Source organism: Pinus tabuliformis, chromosome 5_1, assembly GCF_031772625.1.
Source record: "Pinus tabuliformis cultivar Carrire ecotype Pingquan chromosome 5_1, CPIR1, whole genome shotgun sequence".
NCBI classification, from domain to species: domain Eukaryota; kingdom Viridiplantae; phylum Streptophyta; class Pinopsida; order Pinales; family Pinaceae; genus Pinus; species Pinus tabuliformis.
In genome coordinates, this window is record NC_142305.1 from 940169357 (window position 1) to 940175068 (window position 5712).

The window sequence follows — 5712 nt, forward strand, 5'->3', positions numbered from 1 at the left end:
ATGGCAAGGAGACAAAATGATCTATATGTTGAAGGGCTCAAGAATAATATTCTGAGTGTCAACCAAATGTGTCATTAGGGACATGATCTTATCTTGCATTCGAAGGATTGTGAGATAAGTAGATCATATTCAAGAAAACTGGTAGGAAGAAGAGTAAGAACAACAAATAATGTATACATTCTCAATGAAATTCAACAAGAGAGATGGTGCATGAGTCAAGTAAATGAAAGTTAGTTGTGGCACAAGCATTTGGGACACCTAAGCTTTGATAACTTTGTGAAGATTATAAAAAACCAAGCAGTAAGAGATATCCCCAAAATCTTAAATCCAAAAAATGTTATTTGTGCACCATGTCAACATGGAAAGCAAACCATGACCAAGTTCAAACCAAAGGAATGTAGTTATTCATCATCGACAGTAGTTATTCCCACACTCCCAAGCTCATCTCTAAAAGTGTTGAGTTTGTTCAGATATGTGGAAATAGTATCGTCGTTCTCCATCTTGATTCTTCAAAGCTTATCCTTGAGCACCAATTTCTTCTGGTCGCTATTGTTCTAGTATAGGTCCTTCAATGTCTTCCACATTGAATATGGATGATCCTTCCCATGGAGACTCAAGACAATATGGTCTTGAACTCCCTCAAGGATGATCTGTCTCGCCCTCGCCACACACTTCTTCCATTCAGCCAACTCTTGTGCATTAGTTGAACCTGGCTTTGGGATTTCTTAATCAATGAAATCCTTCAAGCCGTTGTCTTCTAATACAGCCTCCATGCAATCTTTCCATGCTATGTAATTTGAGCTACCTTCCAAGGCATACTTGAGTCTCAATCTATAGAACGCCATTGGCCAACCTTGAAGTATGATAAGAATTCGATTTGCATGATCTGCAACCCTGAACTTCAAACTTCGAATTCTCTCCTCCATACACTATTCACAACTCCGATAAACTTGGATCCGATACCATGTATACTGCAAATTCTCTACAAATCTCGCTCTAAGACCATGTAGAAAATATGACTGTAGGTTAACCCGATAATGCAATATAACCAAAGCAAAATACTACAACCTACTTCTACTATCAATTTGCGAAATCTTAAAGATAGAGCAAGATCGAGCTGAACACATATAACCAGAAGAAGAAAAATCCATGAACAATACACATGAAAATAGTTTGGGGAAAGCCTCAGCTAAAAACCCCACTATTTGTATTATCATACAAGGTGGAAATACATAGGAATTATACAAAGCCTTAGCTCTCATAGCTAGTTAGCTCTCAGTACAATCCTCACAGATGCTCACAGGCAATCTTAGCTTCTAACAAGCCTTCTCCTCTTCCCTCCAAGCTCCTATTTCCTTTCAATGTTCCTAGTGGATGATTCTCACCTTACCAAGTGGAACACTACTCTAACACACTGTCAAAACTGCGCAATCCTCCAGGAACCTTGTTCCTTCTGCATGCATGAGTTTCCTTTATAGGAGAAAACATGCAACTGATAGTCTGATAGTACACTGTCCTTGTCTTTAATCTCAATTGAGTCTTTCTCAGAATAGACATGCATGAGTTATTGATGAGAGAATCTTCAATTATCTGGAGTACACTAGTTGGATGCATGCATGCATTAACGGACTGAAATCATAATTAGTTCCTCAAATAGTTTGGAACTAATTTAAATGGACTTAACTCAGTAAACTGAGATAACTAATTACAACTCAATCTTATCTCCTTAATTAAGGGATAATCTCCTTAATTTAAGGGATAGTTGTTGCATGACTTCGCAAATACTTCTAGATTGAATTTCTCCAACTAATTAACTCAAGATGAATTAATTAATTATTTTTCAAGCAGTTGGTGAGACTAAATTCAAATTTAATTCACAATTTTAATTCAAGGAAAAATTAAAATTGGAATATTTTGGATTCTATTTTTAACATTTCTTGTTGCTATTTTCAACACTCCCTCTCAACAAGAAAGGAATTCAACTCGATCCCGATCCTGAACCTTTGGAATGTTCTGCATGCAACACTTCTCTCTAGTGTTATTGCTCCATCAACTCCAGAAACAAAAAAAAAACATCCAACCTGAATCAGAATGATGCATCTATCATCAAAGTCTCTGACTTCTATTGCCTATGTCGACTGAAAACTATGCGCTTCTGCTGACTCAGCCTTTCTGCACTGTTGTCAATCATTCTCTGTGCTCTTCAGTATCTGACTGCTCTAGCCTCTGTCACTTTGATCTCTGACTGCATCAATCCCAATGATTCCTCCCACTACTATGTACTTTGGACTCCCGTAGCAAGGTATGATCCATGAGATAAAACCTCTCAATGGATCCTGCCCAATTTCAGGCTTCTTGAGACTATCACTTCACATCGCCCCACCTCACACCTGGAGGTATGGTTGCATGTGATCCCTCTGCCCACTTCTCTAATTGTGGCTCCTCCACAATTCTCTGAGACTTCTTCTGGGACTGCATGTTGAGAGGTAATTTACTCTCCCTCTCAACCATCATGTCTCTAACATTTATCTTGCTCCTCAAGGCTTTGGATGCATCTTGAACCTCACCAGCATACAAGTTCTTGAATCATGAACTGATCTATTTCACCTGTCTTGTGGTGATGTGTCTAAGGACAACCTTTCCCTTTCTAAAGACAACATCGTAGCCTTTGTCCTCCAACATCACGATTGATACAAAATTCTTCTTCAGTCCAGGCACATACTTCACATCTGTCAAGGTGATAAGAGCTCCATGCTCCCTCTCAAAAGCAACCGTGCCCACTCCTGAAACACTATATCTTTCATCGTCACCCATGTTTATGCGCATCTTGAGGTCTTTCTCCTCCAAGGTACTAAATAAACTTTTATCGCCGGTCATGTGGAATGAGGCTCCACTGTCAAGAAACCAACCACAACCCATCATCGATGACACCATGCATGCGATGAGGGTAAAGTCCATCTCTAACTGAGAGGCTAATGACTCACCTTTAGATCCTTCTGAGGATCCCTTCTTGGACTTCGTAGATGGGCAATTAGTCACATAATGACCCATCTCATGACAACTAAAGCACCTCACTTTAGACTTGTCAACCTTCTTCCCTCCATGAGAAGAATTTGATTCGGAATGGGACGCCTTCCCCTTCCCTTGCCTTACTAGCTAAGGCCAGATTTTCTTCATCATCATCCTTGGATGAAGAACCATATCGAGTGCTCCTCTTGATCTCCTCCTGCATGAGATTTGACCAAAGTCATTCCCAATCCGGCAGTTTCTCCCTTCCATTCATAGAGTCCTGGTAGTTATTCGATCACTTTGGAAGGCCAAGGAGAGAGAGGCTCACCATATCATCATCGGCAGTAGTTATTCCCACACTTCCAAGCTCATCTCTCTAAGTGGTGAGCTTGTTCAGATATGTGGAAATAGTATCGTCGTTCTCCATCTTGATTCTTCCAAGCTTATCCTTAAGCACCAATTTCCTCTGGTCGCTACTGTTCTAGTAGAGGTCCTTCAATGTCTTCCACATTGAATATGGAGTATCCTTCCCATGGAGACTCGAGACAATATGGTATCGAACTCCCTCAAGGATGATCTGTCTCGCCCTCACCACACACTTCTTCAATTCAACCAACTCTTGTGCATTAGTTGAACCTAGCTTTGGGATTTTTGATCAATGAAATCCTTCAAGTCGTTGTCTTCTAATAGAGCCTCCATGTGATCTTTCCATGCTATGTAATTCAAGCTACCTCCTAAAGCATACTCGAGTCTCAAGCCATAGAACGCCATTGGCCAACCTTGAAGTATGATAAGAATTTTATTTACATCTGCAACCCCGAACTTCAATCTTTGAATTATCTCCTCTATATATTGTTCACAGCTCTGATAAACTTGGCTCCGATACCATGTAGAAATTCTGCAAATTCTCTACAAATCTCGCTCTAAGACCATGTAGAAAATCTGATTGTAGGTTAACCTGATAATGCAATATAACCAAAGCAAAATACTATAACCTACTTCTACTATCAATTTGTTGAAGCTTAAAGATAGAGCAAGATCGAGTTGAACACATATAACCAGAAGAAGATGAATCAATGCACAATACACATGAAAATACTTTGGGGAAAGCCTTAGCTAAAAACCCCACTATCTGTGTTATCATATAAGGTGGAAATACATAGGAATTATACAAAGCCTTAGCTCTCATAGCTATCCAGCTCTCAGTACAATCCTCACAGGCAATCCTGGCTTCTCACAAGCCTTCTCCTCTTCCCTCCAAGCTACTATTTCCTTGCGACGTTCCTAGTGGATGGTTCTCACCTCACCAAGTGGAACACTGCTCTAACACACTGTTAGAACTGTGAAATCCTCCAGGAACCTTGTTCCTTCTGCATGCATGAGTTTCCTTTATAGGAGAAATATGCAACTGATAGTACATTGTCCCTGTCTTTAATCTCATCTGGGTCTTTCTCAGAATAGACATGCATGAGTTACTAATGAGAGAATCTTCAATTATCTGAAGTACACTAGTTGGATGCATGCATGCATTAACTGACTGAACTCACAATTAGTTCCTCAAACAGTTTGGAACTAATTTAACTGGACTTAACTCAATAAATTGAGCTAACTAATTACAACTCAATCTTATCTCATTAATTAAGGGATAATCTCCTTAATTTAAGGGATAACTGTTGCATGACTTCACAAAGACTTCTAACTTGAATTTCTCCAACTAATTAAATCAAGATGAATTAATTAATTATTTTTCGAGCAGCTGGTGAGACTAAATTCGAATTTAGTTCACAATTTTAATTCAAGGACAAATTAAAATTGGAATATTATGGATTATTTTTTAACATTTATTGTTGCTATTTTCAACGAGAAAAATACATCAAAAAACTAGAAGGGTTTGACTTATTAGAAAACAAATACTTCGTTTGCAAATTAAAAAGTGCCTTTTGTGGATTAAAACAAGCTCCAAGAGATTTATTGGATCAGTATATTCAACAATAGGGATTCAAAAGAGGAGTTGCAAGAAGCAATATTTACATGAAGATGGACAAAGGCAGTTTGTTGATCACATTAGTATACGTGGATGATCTCACTTTTGGTACAATAATGATGAGATGAGTCACAAAGTTTCCCAAGAAATGTACAAATAATTCAAAGTTTCAATGATCGGATAGTTGTCTTTCTTTCTTCGAATTCAAGTAATTCAAAACGGTGTTAAAATTCTCATAACATTAAAAACAACAACAACAACAACAACAAACAAACAAACAAACAAACAAACAAAACAAAAAACAAAAAACAAAAAAACAAAACAAAAAAACAAAACAAAACAAAAAACAAAAAAAACTACCTCAAGGATATGCTTAAGTGATTTGGGATGGAAGAATGTGTTGTTATAAGAATACTTACGGTTACATGTTGCATGTTGAGTAAGAATGATGAATCTCCTATAGTAGATGAAACTCTGTATAGATCAATGATTGGGTGGCTTCTATATCTAACAACTTCACGACCAGACATCATGCAGGAAATAGGAATGGTTGCAAGATTCAAGTCAACCCCTAGGAATCAAACATGAAAGCAGTGAAAAGAATATTCAAATATCTAAAGGGGACCCCTGAATTTGGACTATGGTACCCTAAGAGAAAAAATTTTACCTTGACAACAAATACCGATGTAGATTGGGTAGGAAGCATTAATGATAGAAAA